Raw genomic sequence first — 16,217 nt, forward strand, 5'->3', positions numbered from 1 at the left:
AATGGCCATTGGAATAAAGCCAGTGTCCTGAGGTCTCACTTGGGCTCTCGGTTCTGCTCTGGCCTGACGCTGTGGAGGGCTGGCTGCAGCGATTCCCGATTGCCTTTTCTTTATGCACTACACATACACTTTGCTGACGTGCATGACACTTTATTTTATCTTTTGTTGCTTCTCACTTACTGACTTTTGTAAATATATTTGTAAATAAATTAAGATTATTATTTAAACGTGGCCCGACGGTGTCAGTCTCCCTATGTCCTTACCCTTTGAGCCAAGGTGTTTGTGACAGTACTGAGAACAGAGGAGGAAGAGATGTGTGTTTGTGTGTGTGTGTACTGAGAGGAGCAGGAGGCGTACTGTATGTGTGTGTATGTGTGTGTATGTGTGTGTGTGTGGACTGAGAAGAAAAAACATCAGTGTGCTATTACTGCGTGACATAGAGTCTGATGATGTCACTTCCTTGCTTTCCCTTTGCTGTTTAGTCCTTGTCTGCTTCTGGACATGCCTAATGCCAATTGTTAATGTTGTTATAGAGATACAGACATTTGAAAGGTTACAGAAATTCTATTCAATCCAGAAATCACATAAACATTAACCTTGGGATCAGCAGTGATGTGAAATTGCATATTAAATCTATGATCATATAGATGTGGGCTGGGGAGATCTGTTTTTGAGTTCTTGATTACATTTTAAATCTAATAATTCTACTTACTAGCCAAAAATATGAACACATACTGAAAAAAAAAGAGAAACACATACTGGTTAATACACACACACACACACACACACACACACACACACACACACACCTCTGAGAAGTCTTCTAATACATGTAGGTAGTGCTGTTCATTAATCAAAGGATAGGAATAGAAGGCTGATGTATGGTTTCTCTTGGAGCACATATTTCAACAAGCCATCCCAGAATCCTCTGCTCTGCCCTCCTCTCTTTGTGCTCCTCCATCTGGAGAACTCTATTCCAGAACTACAAAACTGTATCACTGGGTACCATCAAGAAGTGGGCCCTCTGTGACCATCTGTGTGTGTGTGTGTGTGTGTGTGTGTGTGTGTGTGTCTGTACCTCTGACTCTGTGTCACGTGGTAATAGCACACTGCGTTTTCTCTTCTCAGTCCACACACACATGCTCACACACACACATACAGTACGCCTAAAATAATAATCTTAATTTATTTACAAATATATTTACAAAAGTCAGTAAGTGAGAAGCAACAAAAGATAAAACTAGATGTACCGCATAGCGGTACAAAATATGACCGCCGCTCAGTCCTGTACATCCGTTCCGCGAAAATAAATCACACTTCAATTTGTCTCCATATTTTACTCCATCCCCCACTCTTGAAACTTTTGTGTATGCTTATTTGGCATGCCTGAGTGTGTGTGTGCGGCTGCACAGAAAGTACCCTACTGGTGCTGAAAAGGTGAATAGATTGTAGAATAGCCAAAGAAGATGTAGAATTGTTATAAAACCTTTAAAATCTCTAAACAATCACAAGTAGGGCAGTTCATCACAGTTCATCCATTGCAACTGGATTGATGAAAGGTCACTTACACCTGTAGGCTACATTGTATTTGGGGAAAAGCAAAAGGTATCAGCATAATGTTATTTATTTATTTATTTATTTTTTATGTATTTTTAAACAAAAACATCTCTGTCAGTTCCATGCCGTTTTCAACAGCTATCCAAAACAAAGGTCATTTTGGATGGATGGATTTTTGTGAATGTTTCTTCTTCTACATAAGATTTTAGTCATCTTTAGTTCATGTAATACTTTATTGTCAATGCACAAATTAAGTAACAGTAGTCTGAAAGCGTTATTGTTAATGCACAAATTAAGTAACAGTAGCCTAGTCTGAAACGAAATGCTGTTTTACATCTAACCAGTGGTGCAAATAACTGACATGTCCAAATGGGCCTTGATGAAATCGTCGCTAGACTGTTCATACACATTTTAGCGGGCCAAAGTTGAAGAGCTTTGTCCGTTATTGTTAGTGCAAATATAGGCTGATTCATGTTCCCTTGCATTGTTTAACTGAGGTCCATGGCTAGTCTGGCTTTCATCAGACCAAGCTCAATCTTTTAAGAAATCAAAAAATAAATAGCGGGCAGATCAGGCTGGGTTCACCCAGCCTAGTCCATAGGCACCGATATTGTTTAATTTTCGATTGAGATATACACGCTCTGGCTATTCTAAATGCAAAATGCATCAGGGAGTTATGACAAAAGCGGTAACTAACAAACTAGATCCTAATAGAAAGCTGTTAGCTTCCCTAAGCTACAGGTAGGATTATAAGGTAGGCCTATTTACAACATAAATTGTCAATAGGCTATGCTGGCGACACAAATAAAATCTCCTTTGGAAACCAATGGCTTACGCCTTACAGTATCAAGCGGACTTAAACTGTCATATCGTGGCGAAAAGTTGTAATAACATTCACGCAGCTCCATGAGTCAAGGAAAGCGCGAATGAAGTAGCCACTTCTAAATGGGACCCACTACACAGTAGCTTAAGGTGTTTTGCTAAAGCAGCCATAATGAAATGAAGGTGTCATTGTTTGGGTACTTCACACACACGTGCTTTTTAATTTCACAGACTACAACTACCAAGCTGTAATCAAAGCACATCGATTCCCCTCTCACACCCTGCGCACTTAAAACAAAATAAACAGGCGTCTCAGTCTCACACATGTATAGGCAAAACTGTGTCAGACCGGTTAACGTTGGTAAATCTTCCATTGCACAGAATGATTTTTGTAGCCGCGTGCAATAAATGACAGTCGAAAAGATACAAACAGTGCTGCTATACATTTGCTTGGTATAACCGCATTTATAGTTTTCTACAAATGCAATAAATCAAATGCCTCCATCACTCAACCAACGCTAATGGTAACATTACCTAGGTCCTTATTGATATTACAAGATTAACGTGCCTGCAGTAAAACCAAGCATATGCGATAAACATCCTCAGATTTTTTTCGGCTTCAAGAAGAAATGGGAATTACACTTCATGTGAACATCGTCCTATCCTTATTAGATGTTCGCTGCGGTAAATTACAGTCCTTGTATGAAGCGTCCATTGTTTTTTCCAACCCACTTTTAACTTCCAACAAAATTACGTCTCACTGCAGCGATCGCCATCTAGTGGACAAGCGACTACTTCTCGCCAATACTGAAAATGCAGCCATGATGATGATGATGAATATTTATTTTGGCTTTCTTTTAATCCTACTGATTTTCATTTTTTACCGGGGGGGGGGGGGGGGGGGGGGGCAAATCACAAATGAGTGATTATGAGCCAGGTTGATGTGGGCCCTTGAGACCAACATACCATAAAAGATTCACAGAGAACTGTGTCTGCCCTACCCTCCTTTCGGGGGGTCCAGTCCAGCGGGGGGGCTGCAGATGAAAACGAAAAAATGCGGTTCCATGCTATCCATGTGGGGGTACATGCCCACCAAGTTTTGTGTACCCCGGTCTTTCAGTGTCCCGGGAATCCTTGTTGGTGTACGTCACTAAATGTACACATAAATTATTTTATTGTAAGGCCCCCCATGAACGAAAGTACACAAAACTTGGCATGCATTCAGAGGGTGTCATAATGATCCTACACTTTTAATTTCGTGCAGTTTTGACCTTGTCAGCCAGAGATATTGAGATGAAAACACCTAATTTTTTGCTTTTTAATTTTTAACTAGGTGGCGCTATACATGAAATAAGTGGTAATGGGATGGGTTGACATGCCCCTTAAGACCAACATACAAAAAAAAGGTGGACCTCCTAGGCCCTACGGTTCTCGAGATATTCACAGAAAACTGTCTCCGGCCACCTACAGGCCAGTTGGTGTATAGTAACACAAATTAATTTATTGTGTGGCCCCCATGAACGGAATTCCACAAAACTTGGCGTGCATACAGAGGGTGTCATAATGATCCTACACTTCCAATTTCGTGCAGTTTTGACTATGTTAGGTCACAGATACCTTCAATTACAACACCTCATTTTACTTTTTTTTGTGTTTAACTAGGTGGCGCTATACATGAAATGAGTGGTTATGGAATGGGTTGACATGGCCCCTTGAGATCAACATACAAAAAAATGGTCCTCCTAAACCCTACGGTTTTCGAGATATTCACAGAAAACTGTGTCTGCCCTACCCTCCTTTTCGGAGGTCCAGTCCAGCGGGGGGCTACAGATCAAAACGAAAAATGATGGTTCCATGCTATCCATGTGGGGTTACATGCCCACCAAGTTTCGTGTACCCGGTCTTTCAGTGTCCCAGGAATCATTGGCGGAAATTTGGGCATCAAAAAAAAAAAAAAAAAAAAAAAAAAAAAAAATCTGACTAAACCTATATGACCGCCCGGCCATTTCTTGGCGGTCATAATAACATGCTATTTACAATGAGAAAACCACATACTACCTTGACACTAAAAGCGTCACGTTCATCACGTTTGCTGCTGTTAATTGCCCCCTGCCCCAACATACGCTCTTTCTGTCTTGCTGCTTTCATTGGGTTTCCTTTCTGTTCAGGTTCATTGTCAGGCTTCCCTTTCTAAGTATCTGTATAGTGTTGTCAATGCCTTTCAGCTATAGAGTGTGATGGAGCAGACAACGTTTTGCTACATATGAATGCTACTGTATGTAAGCTATGATGTGCTGTGTTTAAGATGTGATTGGTGGTTAGTTGCGGGCGAGTGTAACAGTCCTTGACACCAACCGGTACAGACACACACACACATATGCATGCACTCATAAACATTAAACTTGGGATCAGCAGTGATGTGAAATTGCATATTAAAGCTATGATCATATATATAAATAGCAAAGAAGAGTCCATATATTAAATAGCAAAGAAGAGTCCATATTAAGTTCCACAAGTGTAAAAGAAACAACAGGCGTGCCCCCCCCCCCCCACACACACACATGCACACACACACATACTGGTTAATACACACACACACACACACACACACAAACATACACCTCTGAGAAGTCTTCTAATACATGTAGGTAGTGCTGTTCATTAATCAAAGGATAGGAATAGAAGGCTGATGTATGGTTTCTCTTGGAGCACATATTTCAACAAGCCATCCCAGAATCCTCTGCTCTGCCCCCCTCTCTTTGTGCTCCTCCATCTGGAGAACTCTATTCCAGAACTACAAAACTGTATCACTGGGTACCATCAAGAAGTGGGCTCTCTGTGACCATCTGTGTGTGTGTGTGTGTGTGTGTCTGTACCTCTGACTCTGTGTCACGTGGTAATAGCACACTGCGTTTTCTCTTCTCAGTCCACACACACATGCTCACACACACACATACAGTACGCCTCCTGCTCCTGTACCAGTTGGTGTTAAGGACTGTTACACTCGCCCGCAACTAACCACCAATCACATCTTAAACACAGCAGCACATCATAGCTTACATACAGTAGCATTCATATGTAGCAAAACGTTGTCTGCTCCATCACACTCTATAGCTGAAAGGCATTGACAACACTATACAGATACTTAGAAAGGGAAGCCTGACAATGAACCTGAACAGAAAAGAAACCCAATGAAAGCAGCACGACAGAAAGAGCGTATGTTGGGTGAGTGGGCAATTAAAAGCAGCAAACATGATGTTACGGCTTTTGTATGTTTAGTGTCAAGGTTGTATGTGGTTTTCTCATTGTAAATAGCATGTTATTATGCTTGTAATGGCTGGGGTAAAGAGGACAATCAAGTATGCATACGGGAAGAACCGCTCGACTGCCGACGCCATCTCTTACGTGATCCATCCAGCACTTACTCACCTGGACAAGAAGGACTCTTATGTCAGACTACTTTTCCGGGACTTCAGCTCTGCGTTTAATACTATCATCCAAACGCTGGTGAACAAACTGTCATTACTTTGACTAACCACAACACACTCTGCAACTGGATCTTGGACTTTCTAACAAACAGACCCCAATCTGTCAGGATCCACAACAAGTCTTCCACCATCATCCTCAACAGCGGCGCCCCCCAGAGATCTGTCCTAAACCCCCAGAGATGTCTCCTTAACTCCTCAGTGATGTGTCCTTAACTCCTCAGGGATGTGTCCTTAACACCTCAGAGATGTGTCCTTAACTCCTCAGAGATGTGTCCTTAACTCCTCAGAGATGTGTCCTTAACTCCTCAGAGATGTGTCCTTAACACCTCAGAGATGTGTCCTGAGCTCCCTACTGTATACTGCTGACCTACGACTGCTCATCTCAATACCCAAACAACCATGTGCTGAAATTTGCAGACGACACAGTGGTTGTAGGTCACTCAAAACGATGAGTCAGCATACAGACAGGAAGTGGCTACACTGGACACCTGGTGCAACAATAACAACCTCAAGCTGAATGCCAAGAAAACTAAGGAGATGGTTGTTGACTTCAGGCCCAGCTGCATTGACAGTGCAGAGGTTGAATTTGTCTCCTTCTTCAAATACCTGGGGCTGAAATGGAGATACAACACAACATACCTCATTAAGAAAGCCCACCAGTGCCTCTATTCCTTAAGGAAGCCCACCAGCGCCTCTATTTCTTAAGGAAGCCCACTAGCGCCTCTATTTCTTAAGGAAGTTGGAGCAGGCTGGTCGGTGTCTTGTCATACTCACCCTTTTTTACAGGTTCTGAGTGGAGAGCATCCTCTCCTCCTGCATTACGGTGTGGTATGGCAGCTGCTCTGCTGCAGACAGGAAGGCCCTACAGCGGGTGGTTAAGCTGGCTCAGCGGACCATTAGCTGCAGCCTACCCACCATTGAGGACATATACACCAGCAGGTGCAAAAACAGAGCCTTGCTCATCATGAAGGATGACACTCATCCTGACCTGACTGTTTTCCCCCCTCTCATCAGGCAAGAGGCTACACAGCCTCGAGGCAAAGACAACCAGACTGAGGATCAGCTTCTCCCCATCTGCTGTTAGACTGTTAAATTCATCACCTCATCACCTCTGCTCTGATCTGACCATAGACTGCTCCCGACACACTGCCCTTTAGTCATGAATTACTCATTGACTTGAGCACCCTGAACACTGATGTCATTCACTGCGTATAATGCATAAATATTTTTTTAGATAGAATGATACATTTATTTTACCATAACACACTACCAGTCAAAAGTTTGGGGTCACTTAGAAATTTCCATTTCACTCAATATAAACAGAATACCAGCTGAGATCAGTTGCATTGTTTTTGTTTTAATCAGGGCAGCAGTTTTCAGATTACATGATGTGATTACAATTGCAAAAGGGTTCTCCAATGTTTTGTTTTCTTAGTTAGCCTTTAGTAAAATGAGATTAGTAAACAGAATGTGCCTTTGGAACATTGGATGAATGGTTGCTGATAATGGGCAATGCCATTTTTTTCTACAACAGTCGACAACCCTTTTGCAATTATGTAAGCAGGGGGGGGGGCTTTGCTTTGTTTAATACGCTGGACCTGAGTACTAAATTTCCCTTCAACATGAAAATGTAGGAATGACAGTAAAGCATCTTGAATCTTGAATGAAGTTTGGGAAAAACTGCTCAATTAAATGTGTATGTGTGTGCGTGCGTGTGCGTGCGCGTGTGTGTGTGTGTGTGTGTTGTACAGGTGTGTGTCTGTGTTGTCCTTCCAGATTAAGTGACATTTCATTCAGTGCTCCACAGTGTATTTCCAATATCTCCCCTTCATCTGGCTAATATTATTAGACTTGAATCCTTGCACTAGCCTATCCCACACACACACACACACACACACACACACACACACACACACACACACACACTACCCTGTCCCACACCTGCACCATGTGCCAAGTCAATTATCCGGCCTCACATCTCTGTGGTAAAGAGCAAAGCAGAGGATCCTCTTGGTGCTGTTTGTACGCTTCAACAGGGGCTGAGTGAGATGACACAGACAGAGCCTAGCGGAATGGGAGAGCCACACACACACACACACACACACACACACACACACTTCACAGGGCCTTAAAAAACATCTGTATGGAGGAGAGAGGGAGATGGAGCCAAATCCCTTCCATTTCAAGCTAACCCCACACACACACACACACTACTTTACATGTACTCTCTCTCAGACACACACACACTACTATACTCTTTTACACACACACACACACACACACACACACACACACACGCACACACACACTATACTCTCCTACACACACACACACACACACACACACTACTAGGGGTGGGCGATATATATCGTCTGCGATAATATCGTGATTGTTGTTTTAACGATGTGCAAATTGACATTATAAAGTATTTAAATTACTAATGGGGAAAAAAAAACACTTGAAATCACGCACTGAAGACTCATACATTCCCAGGAGGTAGGCTATCTTGGAGAAGTGCAGCAGAGCAAGTGTCACGTGATCACTAGTGGGTCTAGCGTTGTCCCACGCCGCACGCCCTAATGTTTATTTTGTGCAGCGAGAGTAGCCTACTTGGGATTTTATGCAGCTACTTCTGTTTAAGTAGCATTGATGAGACAGTCCGCGTTTTTCCTACACGGTATTATATGGAGAGAAAAACATTAGCCTTTGAGTATTTTAATAGTCAGTTGTAAACAAATAACTATTCTCATGTAACTCTTTTGTAAATGGACTGAAGTTAAGCTCTAAATATCTCGTTTACCGATTATGCTAAGCGTTAGCATCTCTATGGGATTTCTCATATACATTAGCCATAAGCTAACACATTAGTTTCCATTCTGTAACTTGGAATGCTAGCCTAGGCCTACGTGATCGCTCTAAAACAAAACATAGAAGGAAATAACTGAGATGTAGGCTACTCTGTTGGTTTGCTCTTAGTTTTACAGTGAATCCTATGTAAAGGTTTGAAAGGAACTTCAGCTTCAGACTTTCTCTTGGGAAACTGTTAGGCCTATTCATCTTCTCTAATGTAGCTGGCTAGACCATATCATTGCCACACACACAAGTGGGGGCAGAATTGGAAATGTGTCATAAAGTGACAATGCATTGGTTGATTTGGTTAAGTCACAGGTTAGGTTATTGGTTATTATTATGACCGCCGCTAGCCCCGTCATCTACTTCCTGAATTTTTGGTCAACGATACCCGGGACACCGAACCACCGGGGCACATGAAATTTGGTGGGTATGTAGCCCCACTAGACTTTTACGGAAAAAATTTGTTTCATCCCCGGGGGCCACTCCCCCCCCGTGCTGGGCCCCCGAACCATAAAAAAGCAGTTTTTCCTAAATAACTACCTGAACCGTGGCACTGAGGATGAAGAATCTTTTTTATGGTATGTTGGTCTCAAGGGCCCACATCAATCTGGCCCATAATCACTCATTTGTGATTTGCACCCCCACCCACATACTATCGGTATTAGAACGGCCGATACATAATTACAAATTCAGTAGGATTAAGAGAAAGCCAAAATAAATATTCATCATCATCATCATGGCTGCATTTCCAGTATTGGCGATAAGTAGTCGTTTGTCCACTAGATAGTGCATCGTTGCAGTGAGACGTAATTTTGTTGGAAGTTAAAAGTGGGTTGGAAAAACAATGGACGCTTCCTATAAGGACTGTAGTTTACCGCAGAGAACGTCTAATAAGGATAGGATGATGTTCACATGAAATGTAATTCCCATTTCTTCTTGAAGCGAAATAAATCTGAGGATGTTTATCGGACATGCTTGGTTTTACTGCAGGAATACGTTAATCTTATAATATCAATAAGGACCTAGGTAATGTTACCGTTAGCGTTGGTTGAGTGATGGAGGCCAATTTGATTGATTGCATTTGTAGAAAACTATAAATGCGGTTATACCAAGCAAATTGATAGCAGCACTGTAATTGTATCTTTCGACTGTCATTTGTTGCACGTGCTACAAAAATCATTTTGTGCAATGGAAGATTTACCAACGTTACACCGGTCTGATACAGTTTTGCCTATACATGTGTGAGACTGAGACGCCTGTTTATTTTGTTTTAAGTGCGTGCAGGGTGTGAGAGGGGTATCGATGTGCTTTGATTCCAGCTTGGTAGTTGTAGTCTGTGAAATTAAAAAGCACGTGTGTGTGAAGTACCCAAACAATGACACCTTCATTTCATTATGGCTGCTTTAGCAACACACCTTAAGCTACTGTGTAGTGGGTCCCATATAGAAGTTGCTACTTCATTCGCATTTTCCTTGACTCATGGAGCTGCGTGAATTTTATTACAACTTTTCACCACGATATGGCAGTTTAAGTCCGCTTGAGGCGTAAGGCGTAAGCCATTGGTTTCCAAAGGAGATTTTATTTGTGTCGCCAGCCAGGGCCGGCCCGAGGCATAAGCGAACTAAGCGGCTGCTTAGAGAGAAAGAAGAGCCAGGGGGCCCCCAATCGAGTTTCTTTCTCTTTTTTTACATAATAAATAACATAAACAAGTGACATCAATGAATGAATAAACGAAACAATTAATAATTCAAAACAAGAAAATTCTGATTTCATGATCAATATGCCTGCCTACCTCTACTGTGTCTGCCAGCCTTTGAGTCACGCGCATAAACTAGACACCTCGGGTGCATAGACAATTCGTGCAGACACTGCATCAAGTTCAAAAATCGGAAGAGATGGTAATGTTAAGAAAAGTCACAAAAAAGGACGTATCCCTCTGGTGCCGAAAACAGAAAGAAGAAAATGACAGAGGAGGAGAAAAACAAGCAAGAAACAGGTATGTTTGCATGATTATTTACAGTATGTTTTGTGCTTGAGGTAGCTAGCTAACTGTCATGATCTAATATAAGGATATTGGGATTGTTTTGGATGTTCAATCAAGCATGTACCCTAGCCATAGGTGGGCTTATGTTGTAAATTAAAGTTAGCTAGCTGACTGAAGTGGACATTAGCACTACAGTAGCTACATGAAAACGGAGCTGAAGGCAAATTTACCACAGAGGGATTGTTTCTGATTTCGCACCTGAAAGTGTTGATAGTTTATTACTGTTCTATAATATGTGACATAGTGGTAAGTCTGATTACCAACAGCAGGCTAAGCCCAGGCTCCCAGTCCCAACCCACTGACTAGCGCGACTCTGGGCATCGGTAGCGTTCCAGCTTCATAGGCAAAGATGGAACAGTAATGCGCGCTTTCTGCTCTAAGATCTTTGGTGAGAGATGGTAGTGTTTGAGAAAATATACCATGTTTGGTGGGGAGACTTCTGTGATGGAAATAAACTTACATTTGATTAAGATAGTGGCAAGTGATGTAGCGGTGCTACCTAATATTTAGGCTGCAGTAGATCACCATGTTAAAGCGTTACTTTTGATTATGCCTCATTTGCCAATAGAATATGAATTGTTACATGTGGAATTGCTTGTTGATGAGTGTAAGTAATGATAGCAAAATAAACTCATTCTGCTCGATCAAATATGCACTTATGCAATTTTTTTTTTTTTTCAGAGACACTGTTGAAGTACTTTGGAGCACATCTCTACCACTACTTAACTCTACCTCATCAAGTGTCTGCCTCCATGGCTGATGACACAGAAGGTGAGGTTTTCTTGATGGCAAATGGTTACATAGCCTGTTAATATGACATGACACATTTAACATAGTTTTTGTTTTATTTATTTATGTATTTATTTAATCATTGCAGGTTTGTCCACTGCAGAGCTGCAGAAACCTGAAAGCCAGGAACGAAGTAGGAATAAGTATCTATTCTTTGGGACATTTTATTTTTGTCATTATTATTAATGTTTGTCTATTTTGGTTTTATTTTGTAGTTGAAGATTGATCATTTAATGCACATTTGCGGATTTGTTCTGCAAATCTGTTGAAAAACAAGTCATTAAACGGATGTACTTGTTTACAACAAATACAAATGCTGTTGTATTTTGTTATTTGTCAATTCAACTTCAGTAAACCACCCTTAGTGCTTCACTTTGAATATGAATGTTTCAAATAAATCTGTGATTTTAGTACCCTCTAAGATTAAAAGGTGACAGGGTTGGTGTAAATAACAACTAATACATTGGTTTACCAAGCACATGGGGCCAGAAGTGTAGAGCGGAGCCCCCAAAACATTTTGGCATGTCAGCAAGGATGGATTACTGAATGAGCCTACCGAGTCCTTATGCATCTGTGTCCAGGGGGACAGTAGTTCATAATGAGTTACTGTATTAATACATAACCTCACTGTATTAATTTATAATATGACATTATAGTGTGAAGTTGTCAATTATCGCCAAGCACAGGTGACTCTGCGTTGTGGGAGGGGGCCCCCAAATCAAATTCTGCTTAGGGCCCCCAAAAGGCTCGGGCCGGCACTGTCGCCAGCATAGACTATTGACAATTTATGTTGTAAATAGGCCTACCTTATAAGCCTACCTGTAGCTTAGGGAAGCTAACAGCTTTCTATTAGGATCTAGTTTGTTAGTTACAGTTTTGTCATAACTCCCTGATGCATTTTTGCATTTAGAATAGCCAGAGCGTGGATATCTCAATCGGAAAATTAAACAATATCGGGTGCCTATGGACTAGGCTGGGTGAACCCAGCCTGATCTGCCCGCTATTTATTTTTAAAGATTGAGCTTGGTCTGGTGAAAGCCAGACTACCCATGGACCTCATTTACACAATGCAAGGGAACATGAATCAGCCTATATTTGCACGAACAATAACGGTCAACAGCTCTTCAACTTTGGCCCGTTAAAATGTGTATGAACAGTCTAGCGACGCATTTCATCAAGGCCCATTTGGACATGTCAGTTATTTGCACCACTGGTTAGATGTAAAACAGCATTTCGTTTCAGACTACTGTTACTTAATTTGTGCATTAACAATAACGTTTCAGACTACTGTTACTTAATTTGTGCATTGACAATAAAGTATTACATAAACTAAAGATGACTAAAATCTTATGTAGAAGAAGAAACAAAAAATCCATCCATCCAAAAATGACTTTTGTTTTTGATATCTGTTGAAAACGGCATGGAACTGAAAGAGATGTTTTTGTTTATAAATAAATAAATAAATAAATAAATAAATAAATAAATAACATTATGCTGATACCTTTTGCTTTTCCCTAATACAATGTAGCCTACAGGTGTAAATGACCTTTCATCAATCCAGTTGCAATGGATGAACTGTGATGAACTGCCCTACTTGTGATTGTTTAGAGATTTTAAAGGTTTTATAACAATGCTACATCTTCTTTGGCTATTCTACAATCTATTCACCTTTTCAGCACCAGTAGGCTACTTTCTGTGCAGCCGCACACACACACTCAGGCATGCCAAACAAGCATACACAAAAGTTTTAAGAGTGGGGGATGGAGTAAAAGATGGAGACAAATTGAAGTGTGATTTATTTTTGCGGAACGGATGTACAGGACTGAGCGACGGTCATATTTTGTACCGCTATGCGGTACATCTAGTTGTAATGATGCTATTCATAAATAATGAGCTGTAAAGTAACTCAGACTTTAACAAAAAATATTTTTTAAAGGATATCGACTAATTATCGTTATCGTCAAAATCACAAAAAATATCGAGATATTATTTTTTGTCCATATCGCCCACCCCTATACACTACTATACTCTTTTACACACACACTACTATACTCTTTTACACACACACTACTATTCCCTTGCTCACATACCCAACTATATGCTCTCACACACACTACTAAACTCTCTGACATCCCCAACTGCTCTCACACACACTACTATACTCTCTCACATACCCAATTATATGCTCTCTCACACACACCAGTATACTCTCTCACATACCCAACTATATGCTCTCACACACACACTAGTATACTCTCACACATACTCAACTATATGCTCTCACACACACACTACTATACTCTCTCACATACCCAACTGCTCTCACACAGACACACTACTATACTCTCTCACATACCCAGTTATATGCTCTCACACACAAACTATACTCTCTCACATACTCAACTATATGCTCTCACACACACACTACTATACTCTCTCACATACCCAACTGCTCTCACACACACACACTACTATACTCTCTCACATACCCAGTTAAATGCTCTAACACACAAACTATACTCTCTCACATACTCAACTCTATGCTCTCACACACACTAGTATACTAAACATTCACAACTATTTTCTCTTCCACACACTACTACATTCTCTCATGTACACACATGTAAACAGACTAGATTATAGTAATATTTGTGTGTGAGTACAGTGCAGAGTATATTATGATAGTGTGTATGTAAGATTATGATAGTGTGTGTGTGAGATTATGATAGTGTGTGTGTATGACCAAGTATGAATTATTTACTAAGCGACCCCTCATAAAATCCTACTAAAACGCATACACACACACACACACACACACACACCTACACACACAGTCATACACACACACACATGACCATACTGATAAGCATGCATGCATGAAAATGGACCCACACATATAGCCACACACACACACAGACACACACACACACGACCATACTGATGAGCATGCATGCATGAAAATGGACACACACATATAGCCACACACATATAGCCACACACACACACACACACACACACACAGCTGAGTCAGCCCAGGTCTCCAGCTGAGAGTCTGATGAGGAGAGCAGCTCCTGCACCCAGTGGAGTAGACGACCAGCAGCAGCAGTAGCAGCATCCATAGCTGTCATCATCGTCTGAATAAACAACTGCTGAGTGAGCAAAGGGAGGCCCCCTGCATGGATGGGAAACGACCTGTCTGCACCCACACGACACACACTCCGTCTTCAAACCCACCCCACACACAAACACAGACACACACACACACACTCCGTCTTCAACCTCCCCCCCCCCACACACACGCACACACTCTGTCTTCAAACCCCCAGTCAGTGTCTCACACTCTCCCTATTTCTCAAGTGATGAGTGGTTGCTGACTAGAGGTCCTGCGAGGGAAGAGGAGCAGAGATTAATTAGCACAGGGCATACGTGTGTGTGTGTGTGAATGTGTGTGTGTGTGTTATCAGCACCTCTCTGATCCACACGACTCTTTTACCAGAAACTTCCTTAAATAAACACACAATAAACACACACTTCAAAGGTGTGTCATTTACCGCTCTCTGATGTGCTCTGACAGTGTGTGTGCGTGTGTGTGTGTGTGTAAATTACACCTTTGGAATAGGGAAGGACGTGTTACTGATTCAGATGCTGCTTTGAGACGGTGAGGCGCTGAAACGAGAGTGTCCCTCCTTGGCTGTCATCTCGAGTCCCACTGACTCAGTGCAATGCTGTCAGAGCAGTTTTACAGGAGTGAGACTGTGTGTGTGTGTGTGTGTGTGTGTTAATGAGACACACACCTCTGCTCTGCTTCTCCCTGCCCCACAGCAGTCCCAGAGGAAACCACACACATACGCACACACACAAATCTACAAATGCACACACATATATACATACACACATTCAAATGAAAAAAAAAACAAAGAAAACAAAGCAAACAAATCAAAGCCTTGTAAATCTTCTGATGGCCTTTTTGCGGGCCAAATCCATATTTATGGCACAGAGCGTGTGTGTGTGTGTGTGTGTGGGGGGGGCCTTGGGCGGCGAGTGCAGAGCTGTAAATTGAAATCTGTCACGGCAGTGCAGGGCGACAGGATACTGAATAACTGGGGCCTGATGTTTTTTAAAAAGGTGGTACTGCAGCAGACTGTGCATAATCTAGCAAAAAAAAAGAGCAAAAAACACACACACACACACACACACACACATACACACACACACACACTCATACAGACAAACACACGAATGCATATGCACATACACACTTACATACATGCATGTGCACACACAGATGCACAAAAACGCATACACACACACACACACACACACAGAGAGAGAGAGAGAGAGAGAGAGAGAGAGAGAGTGCAATGTGTCCATAAACACACACACACATACATACACACAGAGAGAAAGAGAGAGAGAGAGAGCAATGTGTCCATAAACACACACACATCTATCTATAAAGCAAGAAGCGTCTGTGTGTGTCTGTGGCACGCATATCTCGCTGACCGTTTGTCAGACTGATTTCAAACTTGCCAGGTGTCTTGCTACGGGCATGAGTAAGTGCAGTGCCAAATTTGACGTTGTTTGAAGAAATGCAAAATATATCGTTAAATATATTGGTAAAAGAAGCACACATTGGCTTTCGCTGCTAGCCACTCCCCCTCCCA

This window comes from Alosa alosa, chromosome 12, assembly GCF_017589495.1.
Source record: "Alosa alosa isolate M-15738 ecotype Scorff River chromosome 12, AALO_Geno_1.1, whole genome shotgun sequence".
Lineage (NCBI taxonomy): Eukaryota > Metazoa > Chordata > Actinopteri > Clupeiformes > Clupeidae > Alosa > Alosa alosa.